Source organism: Anolis carolinensis, chromosome 5, assembly GCF_035594765.1.
Source record: "Anolis carolinensis isolate JA03-04 chromosome 5, rAnoCar3.1.pri, whole genome shotgun sequence".
NCBI lineage: Eukaryota > Metazoa > Chordata > Lepidosauria > Squamata > Dactyloidae > Anolis > Anolis carolinensis.
In genome coordinates, this window is record NC_085845.1 from 17,618,710 (window position 1) to 17,633,020 (window position 14,311).

Consider the following 14,311-nt stretch of genomic DNA (forward strand, 5'->3'; position numbering starts at 1 on the left):
GGGGAGGCCTTATATTTAGCAATTCAGCAAAACCTCTACTAGGTCTTATTTTCTGGGGATGTCTTATTTTAGGGGAAACAGGGTAATATCTGAATGTATTCTTATAGTCCCGTCCCCCCCACCAATGTTACTTAGGCTGAAAAGTTGCAAATGGTATTCAGCAGCACTATGGCCAAATTTATTTTTTCTCCTGGAAATTGCCAACCCAGCTGTCCTTGTTCCTCAACCCACACATGCAGATAAAAGCAAATGGGAGAGAGTGGGTGCTTCAGCTCACCAGAGACAACACAAAATGCTCCCCATGGAACATCCTTGCATAAATGTATCCATAATGAAGATTTCCTCTTCCCTCCTTGAAGAATCAGGAAACAATTCTGGCCTCTACAGCTGGTAAATACAAGGGTGATAGGATCAGTCTTGGCTCTAGCAAGATGCAAATAATTAGCTATTTATTATAATTAATTCCTTTTTCCAGCAAAAGGTATAATGTTACATTACAATTGTAGCTTGAGAAGGGATTGTTTTGCTTCTTTTTGGAGCATTAAATACAAACTTCTCAACATTATTTTTTATAGTTGTGTAGGTATAGACCCACTAGAGAGTGGAGGAGGAACATTACATGGTTCAAGTGCTGTCTCATGCTGTGCCTTGTGTTGTTCCTTCCTGCTGTGCTGTAGATGTAACAACAACTACAATATTGATAAGAAGAGAATACGTTTGTTGCTATAGGCCAGCAGCTTCTGGCATGTGTGTATATGCATATGTGAGTGCAAGGATGGAAATCCTGTGACATTCCAGATGTTGTTAGATAGCAACTCTCATAATTCCCCACCTCTGCTTTTCCTATTCGGTGAGATAGGAGGGTTGTAGTTTAGGAATATTGCCTAGGGTTGTATGAGTCCTTCCTTTTTGATGTATCCCTTCAAATTGTTTTTGACTTATGGTACTTTTCAGACTCAGGGCATGTCCCATGGATTCCCAAGGTCAAGAGGAGATTTGAATCCTGTTTTCTAGAGTTCTATCCCAATGTTCCAATCACTATACTAAACTGTTCCTAACTCACGTAAAATAATGAAAACTCCCTAAGTTCCTTTTGATAAAGAGTTGCCCACAACAGGAACTAACAACTTTACAGAAGGCCTTGGAAGTCAAACTGCATCAAGTTACTTGTAATCTAACTTTCTACATTATGGATGGGGCCAAAATAAATTATCCCTCTTTCTTCACAATAACTGTTCACTATTAGTGTGTCATGTTGGGTAAGCTAGACCTTATCTGGACGATGCAAACTCTACAGCCCTGTGAAGTTTTGATGAATTGCAGACCAGCTAGGGTTCATTATAAAACCTGTTATTCTGCCAAAGTGGGCTCAAAGTAGTCAATCTGCCAAAGGCATCTGGGTCATGCCTACATTCTCCCTCCTAAAATTCATCAGAGGCCATCAAGGGTCATAGAAGTATCTGGCTCTTCTGAAAGGTTGGGAATCAGAGTTCTAACCTATCCTCCAAATTATTCAAATCAAATTTAACCTCATAAGAATGTGTGTCTGGAAGGTTTTCTAAAATATATAATTGAAGATTCATGTTTAGGGCAGACCCTCCCCTTATTCAGATATTTATATAATGACTACCTGACCTACACCTTCATTCATTGCTATTACATTCAATAGATGCTAATCATGCAGGGAACCTGTGTGGTTTCCTTCCCACTGTCTTGCAGACTATGATAAATTATTAAAACTGTAACAAAGCCCATTTAAACTAGGCACTGTTAGCTGAAATATGGAGAGAACCTTAGATGATCTACAGCAAGGAGAAGGCATATTTGTCTTGGGACAATGGTTCACAAACTATGGTCCTTCAGAAGTTTTGGACTTCAGTTCCCAGATGTTCCTGTCACTTTGGCTAATGCTCAGACATCCTGAAGTCCCAAAGATGTAGCAGTGGCATCAAACCTGTGTCCCTTCAGGTGTTTTGCACTTCAGCTCCCAGAATTCCTGGCCATTGGACAAGATTCTGTTATCTGGAGGCCCAGACATCTGGAAGGCCACAATTTTGACCCTCTAATCTAGAAGATGGGAATTTAAGAACTATGGTATTAAAGGTACCTGAAGTGTCTAAGATTTATAGTTTTGGAAGCAAACTAGATTTGATATCTATTACACAAATATATTTTGCATGTATATTTGTTCTTATAGTTAAATAATAGCAGTTGTAGACTGAAGAGGTGAGGGATAGGTTTAACTATTTTCCTTCTGGTCATAGTCACAATCCCTTCTCTAAAAAGCTGCTCCTCTGATGCTGCTATTTGCATTGAAGGGAGCAGAGCAAGTCTCCATTGGCATCAATGAAATACTAATATGAACTTTGAAAAGGGAGGACTGGCCTATGACATTTTGTGGAAAAGACTATGATAATATTTACTCCCATTTGATATACAAATTATAAAACAGAGGCAAGTTGATGGGGCTGGTAAGAGAACAGTTTCCTCTGGTTCATCTAAAAGCAGCAGGCCAACTTTGTGTGACCTCTCTCCTCCAACACCTTGTTGCCACTTCCCAGCACCTGCCTTCTAAGTCAGTCCTCTCGCTGGGTCTAATGAGAGGCTAGCTCTGGAAGTACGTTATTTCTGTGGACATGTAGCTATTTACATAAGGAAAATATGTATGTTTACTGAATAATTAATGTTTCATCTAATTTAACTTTTATATGGCATTTTATAATATCCAAAGCATTCCAAATCTATGAAATCAGTAATCTTTATGACCTTGTAATGCAGGTCACTGGGGATATGAGGATGAGCATTTAAAAGAGAACTACATGCCAAAGAGTATTTACTAGATTCATGGCAGAGAGGAAATTTCATTGGTTTTAGCACATAGTAGAAGGAGGTGGAATGAAGTATCTAATCCAAAGTTTTACTCTAGATTTCTCTGCATTTATGAGACTCATTCAAGTCATAGTTACTTTATGTCAACATCAATACTTCTCCTCATCATGAAAGAATATAAACATCCATTTAACAAATGCCTGGAGTCAAAACACCATTTAAGTATAAATTAAAATGCCCATATAAAATATTTTATGAGGAAAAATGTAAGCAAGGGACTATATTTTAAGTGAAAAGTGTACTTAGGTAGTTTAGGCAATGTTACTTTTGTGGACTATAGCTCCTGAAATCACATAGCCAGAATGGATCATTTGCGAACCATGGATTCTAGAGACTGTAGTCCAAAAACTAACATTTCCAAATATAGAAAGAGAGCACATGCTTTGCATGCATAAACCCCCAGGTTCAGTTTTTGGCACCACTACTTTTTTATATAAATTTAGGTGCCAGGTGGTAGAAAATACCACTGCCAAGGCCCCTGGAGTGAGGTTGCCAGTAAAACAAGTTGTCCTGGTTTAGATGGATAATGAAGCTTATGTTCCTAGAATGATATAAAAAAAAGAGCACAACTAGGAATGCAAGAAAAACACAACATATCCTGACATAGCTGCATCGTATAAAATCCTGGAGTCTGGACCTGTCTGATCTGGGAAACACTTGTGCCATGTGAAAGGTGGTCTGTCCTTGTAAAGACTGTAAGGGGGCAAGATTTGGTCCTCAGGCTTCAACTTTCCCATCTCTGCTGTAGAGATTCAGAATACTGGGCAGTTGTGGCTAGTGATTTCATATCAGTGAGGAAATTAATCCACTCCAAGGAATTCAGACTTTTAAAGAACTCTCCAAGGTCCTGAATACCATTCCTAAATACTACCAGAACCTTGAATAGCTACTTTTAAAGGTAAAAGAAACTTGTAATAGATTCACTGCTCCTCTGGCATGAAAGCCACCACTGATACTGAGCCAGATGACCATCTGTCGTAATAGAAAGTAACTTCATTTCCAAAATGGAATTTCAGCAGGAGTTGCTTGTCATGCAAAACCCATCTGGTGAAATTCCCTTTTCCACATAGCCATTAATGGTGCAGGAGTCTCATCCTATTATTTTATGAGGCAACCTAAGGTGGATATGGGATTATTGTGCAAGGGAGGTAGTTTGTGTATGCACACACACACACACACACACACACACAATACACATACAGGCATAAATTTGACTCACACTTATGGCTAGCCAATATGTACAATATACATTGTATTTAACATATAATAAACATTAAACACAACTCCTTTGTTTAAGTCTGTCCATTGTCAATCAGTTTGAATACTGGCCCTGGTATTATGGTATTATGCAGAATGCAGTGGCAATGTCCAACAGTAGATTTGGACACCTCTATCCCATCAAGGTGCCATGAAATAGTAATTCTCTTATTACCAGTATCTTATTTGTTGTTGCTTATTAACTTGTACTAATGGACAGAGGTAATGCAAGCATTTTCAGCCCACTGTGTTTGGTTTACTTTGGATACTTTGTTCCTTGACTCATCTAGAGTGGTGCTCCATTTGTTGTTCCACCAGGCAGCAGAATTCCTTGGGCTTGACTTGTTGCATTTTTACTTTTATATGAGAGAGAGAGACAGAGAGACACACAGACACACTCTTCCACTCACTCTTAAATAAAAAGCTTTGAGCCTTTCTTTATAGGGAACATACTACAATTTCTATATAATTTTCATTTCTGAATGAAATTACAGTAAAAGTCCTATACAAGAGTCTTAGGGCCCTTCCACACAGCCATATAACCCAGAATATCAAGGCAGAAAATCCCACAATATCTGTTTTGAACTGGGTTATCTGAGTCCACACTGCCATATATTCCAGTTCAAGGCAGAAATGTGGAATTTTATTCAGCTATGGAAGGGCCCTTAAAATTACATAGTGGTCATCTTTGGATTGAAAAGGAGAGAGAAGTGCCTTTAAAAGGCTGATTTCAATAGAATCCACTTGGGAATAACATTGGCTTTGCTAGAACACTTCACAGCTTGTGATAGTCCTTCATCTACAGGGAGACATTCAAAGGAATCTATTTTATGACACTGTTAAGGCAGGATACTGGCCTGCTAGTGATCAAATCTGTAAAGTTAGTCCTAAATCAGAAAAAGAAAATGCTGCAGTTTTATCTTATTGAAATCCATTTTTATTCACCTAGCTAAATAAAGATGTGTCATTTATCAAGCCAATAATTCAGGAGCAGACTACAGGTGAATAGCCTACCCATTATTAATGGAATGTTGCCACACTACAGGACAATTCTAAAAAGAGCTACAGAAGTACATTAAAGATCTTTAAGATGCAGAGAGTGCATTAAAATACAGACTATATATTTGGTAGCTGTCACAGGCATTTCCTTATCTTGATAACTTCTCTTTGTAAAACTCTTCACAGACATGGAGCTTAGAATAAGAGCAGAGTAAAGGGGAAGAAAAGAGAGAAAACAAAAAGAGAGGCAGAGATTGTAGAAATGTACCAAGTTATGCATGTTGTGGAGAAAGCAGGGAGGAACATATTTTCTCCTCTCTCATTATACTAGAATGCATAAAGTCATGTGTTGAGTAGTAGGAGAGTCAAAATAGGGAAATAGACTGTACTTTATCTTGTTGTTATGTGTATCTAAGCCATTTCCAACTAATGATGACCCTAAGATGAACCTATTACAGGATTTTCTGGAACTGAAAGATCACCCATTGAATTTCCATAGCCAAGTGGAGACGCTGGTCTCTAGAGTCATAGTCTGACACACAAACCACTACAGCACACTGGCTCACAGTATGTGGTTAATAGTTGGAATGTAGTGCCACACACTGTAGTGATGGCTAATAATTCAAACAGACTTACAATGGGAGTCAATTAATTCATGCAGGGCAAGACTATCAGTGGCCATTCTTCATCATGCCTAAATATTACCACTTCTTAGGATCTTAGGAGAATCCAACAATCAACAGCCATGAATTCTTTACCTGTACCCACAAAATTCAAGGCTAAAGCTATACAGAGTTATGTAAAAAGGATCAACACACCACAATGAGCCAGGAAATCCCTGCTTCACATACTGTATGTCAATGGTGTGGATCACTAGTTCTCAACCTCAGGTACTCCAGATGTTTTGGACTTCATCTCCCAGAAACCCCAGCCAACATGGCCTAAGGGCAAGGATTCTAGAAAATGAATTACAAAGTGACTGGTGAATTCAAAGGCTGAAACTAATGACACAATTGGCTGCAAGTCATAAACCCCTCTATTTCTCTTTATTTGATCTCATTTTTCTATAGTGCATGGTAATAATTCTGACTTCACTTATAGTAATCCTTTTAAATATTACCATGGTTACTTAAATCAGAAATGCAGAACTTGTGGCCCTCAAATACTGCTGGGCTGCAGTTCCCATCAGCTTTATCCAGCACAACCAAAAGTGCAATATCTATAGGACCACAGGTTCTTCATTTGTGATATGCATATTCCATCTTATTTATAATGAAATGAATGCTTCATATGCTCTGGAAAGCAAATTTAAACTGATTGTTTTGTTCTGCAAAAACAAATGTCAGCCTTGCTCAGAAAAGCAAAGCAAAAAAAAATAGGATTCGGCATTATATTGAAATCATCTCCTGCCCTTCACTTCATCTTTGCTTTTCCTCTGCTTCTGAAGAGGCTACAAAAACAGTTTTGGGTTTTTGCAGCTACTCTAAAGTCTTGTGATTTGCAATGATTACTGTGTGTTTCTGCCTACCATTAAGCACCGTTTCTTCATTGCAACAGAGTGTATATACCTTTAAAATAATAGTTTCCCCAGAAATCTCCATCCTTGTAAATGTTGCTATAGTAAGCACAAGGAAAATGAAGTCTTTGTAGCAGAGATAGTCTTATTTTCTTGATTAGAATGAAATCCCAGCTGCTTTGTAAGGCTTTTTCGTACATGCCAGTACGAATGCTGAATATACAAAGGAGGAGGAAGCTCAGTGGCAATTACTTCTGAAGAGAATGCCAGAAGGTCTGGGCTGCCATTTCATTACTTGGGTTAAGGAGGCCTCAACCAGACCAGCACCCAGATGGAAGGGAGCCTATCTGTAATTGCTTGTTATTCCGGCTCAGTGAAGTAGTTCATATTTCCTTCCCTCCTGTTACCCTCAGTGGCTCAAGAAAGCAGCAAGAATGGCATCAAAACATCAATTTCTATTGATGTTACATATACCAGGCCTTGTACAAAGCAAAAGAATTGACAGGAATGTGCAGACTTTTAAATACCAGCTTCTCCCCCATTGTTCCAAGGCTCAAAGCAGTTAAGAATAGTTTAAAAAATCAATGAAGAGAGTTGGACAGACAGATATACATTACTCACATCAATGTAATCTATTTAAACAAATGCAGAAGAAGGCTTAACATTTTGAGTATTTATGTTGTTATGTGCCCTCAAGTCATTTCCAACTAAGGAGGGACCTATCATAGGGTTTTCTTGGCGAGATTTGTTCAGTAGGGTTTTATCATTGCCTTCCACTGAGGCTGAGAGAGTGTGATTCGCCTAAGGCCACCTAGTAGGTTTCCATGGCTAAGCAGACATTAAAACCTTGGTCTCCAGTGCCTTGATCTAACACTTATTCATTCATATGTTATATCTATATCACATATTTTCTTCTAAAGGTGGGGATCATGTGACTCTTCAAAGTTATTGAACTATGATTCCCAGCAGAGCTAGTCAACAAAGTCAAAGGTGAGGAATGCTGGAAGTTGTAGTCTGGCAACATCTGGAGGACTGGATAAATCCCACCTGAAGTACATGATCCTCCCCATTTTTATTTTCTGCGGTGTAAACTAGTCTGAAAGATAATGACTGGCCCAAGATTTTTTTTCCTGCCTGCTAAATGGATAGCCAAACTTAGTATCTGAAGTAAGTTTGACTTTTTTTCAAAAAGAACTTAATTCCCTGCCAAATATACAGGTTGAGTATTCCTCATCATAAATGCTCAGGACAAGAAATGTTCTGTATTTTGGGGGTTTTCTCCAGATTTTGGAATAACTGTATATACATAACTAGCTTGAAAATGAGACCCAAACCTAAACAAGAAATTCATTTACTTCATGCAGCCTAATAAAGATGGCCTAAGGTAATTTTATACATGATATTTTTAAATAATTTTGTTCATGAGTTTTATACATTTAACTATCAGAAGCAAAGGTTTCACCATGTGGAAGATTTTTGATTTTGGGTTATTTTGGATATCAGAAAACCAGATAAAGGATACTCAACCTGGATTTGGAATTTTAGTCTTAAATTGCAACATGACACACACTTAACCTGGGATTAAATAATCATCAATAGTGATTGAAATGTTGAAGATCAGAGTTCAAATCACTACTTAGCCATGAAACACATTCATTTGCTTTACAGAAAGGAAATGACAAAACCTCTGAAGAATGATTGACAAGATAGCTGCTTTAAAATAAGGTAGGGTTGCCATAACTCAGTTGCCTCCAAATCACAGTTGACTTGGAGGCAACTAGCAACAATACCAAGAAGCACTGAAGAAAGTCAGTGCTTGGATTGTAATATAGTCATACTTATGGAAGCTCTTCTAAACATAGTGGAACATATTTCCATTAATTGTAAACAAGAAAGTATCTTATGTCAAATTCAGCCACTGCTCAATCTAACTCGAGCACTGTCTCCTCCATTGGAGAACCACTGGTCCAGTTTTCCAAGGCCTTCCCTAGCATTGTGATTTTTTTTAACAGGAAGAGCATTGTTGTCTTTAAAAAAAAAGATTCAAGGGCTGGACAAATAGCCTTGGACTGTGTATGGTCTCTCCCACTAAGCTACAGGCCCTCCTACACCAATAGACTACATGGTTCTCCAACAGTTGCGAGTGGCTTCAATCTCAGAATTGCAGTAATTCTATTTGGAATTTTATTTCAGACTTTAAAGCAGCTATCCATGGTCCTGAACTTATTCTTGGGATACTCTTTATTACCCTGGACAGCTCTTTCAAAGTCAGGAACACAATCTGATGGGTAGCTTGCAGCTGCCACCAATCAGGATGTTGACAGTCATGTGAAGGACTTTACAATAGGGTGGCTATTTTTTAAGTGTCACATTTATATCCCATTCTTCCTCTATGTTGTTCAAAGCAAATATTTTATACCATTTCCTCCCCACAAGTCTGAGGAAGATAATAGCAAAGCCATGTGCACAATTTTAGGCTGAATATGCATTTAACCTCAAAGATTCTTGGATTAGTATATCTTGTCAGTACACTATGGTTCATGCATCTATCAGGAACAGTTCGAGACATTTTGCTTCCTGAGACAAAATATAAGATCCTCTCCTTTGCGTGTACACAAACTGACCAAATCAGCAATTCAATCATACTTATACACTGGTGGTGGCATAGTGTCTCCTAATGCACTTGAGATATCATGCTAATTTAGGGATTTACATTCGGGCAAATGTAGAAGATCCTGATCAAGTTGTGTTACACAAAGAGAAATCGGCCTTCTCTCCTGTGGCTCCCCTGTTATGGAATAACCTCCCCTTGAATGGCCACTTGGCACTTACACTGCTATCATTTTTATGCCAGGTAAAAATGTTTTTACAAAAGTTTTGGAAACCTAACTTGAATCATAGAGATAGCAGGGCCTAGATAGATAGCATGGGCAATCTATCTAGTCTAAGCCTTCTGCTCAATGTAGGATCTCCAACTAGAGGACCTGGAGCAAGTATCTATCCATCCTCTTTTTGAAGACATGCAGAGAAAGTGATCTTACTTTTTACATAGTTGGCTCCATTCTCAACATTCTTAGCATCAAGACATTATTTCCGATGGTCAGTCAAAGTCTGCCCTCCTGTCTACCACTAAAGGTAAAGACAAAGGTTTTCCCCTGGCTTGATGTCCAGTCATGTCCGACTCTGAGGGTTGGTGCTCATCTCATTTCTAAGCTGAAGAGTCGGCATTGTCTGTAGACTCCTCCAAGGTCATGTGGCCAGCATGACTGCATGGAGCGCCACTACCTTCCTGCTAGAGCAGTACCTATTGATCTACTTACATTTGCATGTTTTTGAACTGCTAGGTTGGCAGAAGCTGGGGCTAACAGCGGGCGCTCACTCCGCTCCCCGGATTCGAACCTGCGACCTTTCGGTCGGCAAGTTCAGCAGCTCAGCACTTTGACATGCTGTGCCACAGGGGGCTACCACTATTTTATACCAATCTGCACAGTGGCATGGTTTTGAATTGTTTAAAAGTATTTTAATGGGTTCTAGTCTCTTTTTTAAAGCTTTTTACTTTATTTAATATTTCTTTGGCCCTTTGAGGTCATTTTATTATTTATACTGTTTCAAACTGATCATGCTGTGTTTTTTCCCCTACTGCCCTGAGATCTTTCGATATAGGACATGCTAGAAAAAAATTATTTTTATACATATATATATATATATATATATATATATAATATCTGGAATCAAGAAGTAGTCAGGAGGCGGGCATTGCTGCCCTCCAGCACATACCACCTGAAGAGATTACTCATTGTGATTTATAGTAGGTCAGCCCTGGTATTCTTTGCTCTGCTATGACTGTTTCTCTTTGACTGAGCTGATTGTTGCCCTCTGAGGTCTATCAAACACTATGCTACTTTGAAAGAACTATAGTAGTGTCTCACTTATCCAACATAAATGGGCTGGCAGAAGGTTGGATAAGTGAATATGTTGGATAATAAGGAGGGATTAAGGAAAAGCCTATTAAACATCAAGTTAGATTATGATTTTACAAATGAAGCACCAAAGTATCATGTTATACAACAAATTTGACAGAAAAAGTAGTTCAATACACAGTAATGTTATGTTGTAATTACTGTATTTATGAATTTAGCACCAAAATATCATGATGTATTGAAAATATTGACTACAAAAATGCGTTGGATAATACAGAACATTGGATAAGCGAGTGTTGGATAAGTGAGACTCTACTGTATATATGTAGTGTGTGTGTGTGTGTGTGTGTGTGTGTGCGTGCAAGGTAACCATAACAAAACCCAAAAATGCCTTGGACCTTTGATGTTGCTCCAACGCCCCCTTTTCCACATACACAGAACACTTCCAACTCTGAGTATGAATTTACAGCATCTTCAGCAACAATTTTGCTTTCCAGTCATTGACCCCTATGCTAGGAAGCCAGAAAAACACAAACATATCCAGATACTCATCCATGCTGGGAACTACTCATAAACCGTTTCCCCCAGATCCAATAAACATACACACATCTCTCAAGCCACAGCAGAGACAACTGGGTTACAACAACCATCATCTATGCAGGACTAGCCAGAGGTAGCTAGTATTTCCATTCTAAAAGACTCCTCCACTTTTCCTCTCCTAAATCATACCAGCATTACAAAGCCACCCTGCTGTATTCCACCACAACAAACAGGACATTTGCAAAATATTACACGCTCTGAAATGGTGAGGTAAAATAAGAGTCCATCTGGGAAAAGGGGAGGGAAGGGGGCTGGCTTTTGATTGAATAGCTCATATCACACCACCTCTGTCATTCATTTAACAATAACGGTGGGAGGGGGTTGGGGGAGGACGAGAACAACCAGGCACTCTACACACCAGAAAAAAAAGAGCAAGTATAATTTAGGGTTGTCAGATGTGTCCTGCTTTATTATTGGCACGTCTTATCCTAAGGGAACAGCCCCTCAACAGCTCTCCCTTGCATTCCTTTGTTTTGAATTTTTAATCCAGCAGCTCTATGGATGCTACCTTATGGGGCAAAACTGGAAATACAACAAGGGGAAAGAGCCCTATGGAGGGATAGAACTGTCAAACTCAAAATACACACCATGCTTTCTTCAATCTCCTACTGCTTCCAATGTGCCTGAAAATCATTTCCTTCCCTTCTTCATTCTCCTGTCATTGGAAGCAAGCCTGTTTGCATGTGGTTCAGCTCAACACAATCACTGTCTATCTTCCCTGTCAGCAGTTCTCTCTCTCTCTCTCTCCCTCCCTCCCTCTCTCATGCCCCCATCTTTATTGGCCTTGCATGAGAAGATCAGCAGACCCGTATAATCAAAACAGAGACAATATCTAGCGGTGTTATCATCCACCGGTATCACCCTTTTATTTCTTTCCTTGGCCATCTTCATTTTCCTTTCCTTAAGAGAAAAAAAAAACCAAAACAGAAGAGACTGGGTTCTGTGTATGTATACATGTATGAGCCATCTTTTTTGCAAGGCGCCAGAAAAAGGAATCACCCAGAGAGCCGGATGAGAAGATGGGAAAGCTGCATTGGAGAAGAAACGGTGAGGCTATGCAGCAAAAGGCACCCATGTAAACAAGCCTATGGCCACTGAGGATAAAAAAATAATTAAAAAATAAAAGGAACGCACACAAATGCAAGCCCTGTCATTAGACTGATCCACAGGATTATGACCTCCAAGAGACAGGCATGCAAACTCTTTGTATCTTTTAACAGGGCCCGCATTGCAGAAAGGAGAAAAATGCTATCCAAACAAATTTTTTTTTGTAAAAGCCGGGGCTGTCAGAAAGGCTATTCCGGCAAGAGCTCTATTGCTTTTGCTGCAATGTGGAATGTCCCTTGACATGACACAACCTGCTCCCCACCCACTCACCCGCCCCCACTTCATGCTTGTCCTAAATTTTAGGTTTACATTTCAAAGAAAGATGGATCTCTTCTCCACTTTGTGGATGCAGGATTGTTATGCAAGCCAGCAGGATGTTTATGTTCTGAAAGGACTTCCTGGTGACAAAAAAACAAAACAACCCTTCCCCTTGTTTTCACCTCTGGACCCTTATTCCCATCTCATGCATAAATATCCCACCAAGATAGTTTGGGAGGGAGATACACTTTGGGAGAAAAAAGTAGAAGGAAACAGATAATCAGATATGAGAATCAGGGAAGGAAAAGTGATGTTTGGGGGGGGGGGGGGAAACATGAATAAAAACATCATCATCATTATGGTTTCCATTTTCGTTAGGATGTGATCCACGATATCACCCTTTTGCAAACCGATCGCATCTCTTGGCCCATGCTTTCCCGATTGAAAAATAAATAAACATGAAATAAGGAGAGTCATGGTGACAGGCGAGGAGGGAGGGCGCAGACCTAGAGAAACACAAGGCAGAAGCCCTGTGTTTACATCCCTCTCCATCCCTTTCCAGGAAGCCCCTGCAGACCCCGTCACATCCAAAACCCGACAAAAACCGCGGCTACTAACCCGGACACCGGCCCGAAAGGATGCTTGCTGCTCTCCCGGTGGCCCGCGGTCCAGCTCTCTCTTGCTTCCTTCTTCTCTTAGCAGTTTACTTCATTAACCTGCCTCTCTCTCTCTCTCTCTCGCTCTCTCTCTCTCTCTCTCTCTTTCCCTCCCTCAATCCCTCCTCCCTTCACGCACGCGCGCGCCCTCCTCCCCCTCCCCTCGATTATTTTTAACAGCAATCAATATTCATCAGCCCGCCTCCTCTCACAAAGGCGAAGGGAGGGAGGGAGGGAGAGAGAGAGAAAGGGAGGGAGAAAGGGGGTCGCCAAGCCCCAGAAGCCTCCCCCTCCCCTCTCTCTTGCCACATCCACGACCTACCCTTCCGTGCCTTTATTTTCCCCCCTGCGCTCCAGACCCGCCTCTTGCCGGGTGTCTTGGTTTCGCCTTCCTTCCTTTATGGCAAACGTCAGGGGGTCTTTGGAAAGCGCCCCATCCTTTATTGGGGGTGCAGGGAAATGGGTCGCTTGGGGATGGAAAGGAGAGGGAGGGGTTTAGAGAGGGGATGTATAGGGAGAGAGGGAGACTGGGGATGTGTGTGTTTGTGGGTAAGGATTGGGTGCCCAAGCTTCCTCCCTTTTGAAGGTATAGGCACTGGCAGACGAAGCAATGGACCCCAAGCGGCTCGTGCGTAATCTCAGGCAAGCGCACAAAAGAAAAGGGGATGGAGAAGGAGAAGAGGAGGAGGAAGGAGTAGGAGGGATGGCTGCAAGGAAGGGAGGAAGGGAAGGTGGCCTGCTGAATCACCCTCTTTTACTGTCTGGAGACCATTGGGCCTCGCTGGAGAGGATGCTCCTGATGCTGCCGGCTGGACCATTATGGGGAGAAAGGGGAGGGGGGGAGGCGGCTTGGGGAATGGGGCTGCCATGGCAACGGGGAAGGAGCCCACGTGACGTCAAAGCCCAGCGAGGTCTCGGGAGGAGGGAGGAGAAGAGAAGGGGGGATCTAATCTGCAGCGCCAGCCATTGTATCTCTCTCTTTCTCTCCCCCCCCCCCCTCTCCTTTCTTGGTGAAATCTGTGAGGCCAGGAAAAAAAATGGGGAAAAAGCAACGCTGAATAAGCTTCTGTGATGGTTTATCAACAGCAGCAGCTGGACTCTCAGGCTGA

At 40.8% G+C, this 14,311-nt stretch overlaps 1 protein-coding gene across 7 annotated transcripts in view; it reads right to left on the reverse strand.

The window, feature by feature from the left end:
• The window catches only part of mapk10 (mitogen-activated protein kinase 10), a 236,720-nt gene extending 222,697 nt beyond the window's left edge, over positions 1-14,023 (reverse strand). For 2 of the 7 annotated variants that reach the window (XM_062981828.1, XM_062981827.1), the window contains exon 1: positions 13,165-13,322. The gene's annotated coding sequence lies outside the window, so the exon portion shown is untranslated. Of the gene's footprint in view, positions 1-13,164; positions 13,335-13,524 lie in introns of those variants that run through there. The other 5 variants (XM_062981826.1, XM_008111016.2, XM_062981825.1 and 2 more) reach the window with 5 other exon arrangements.
• Positions 14,024-14,311: the final 288 nt, after the last annotated feature.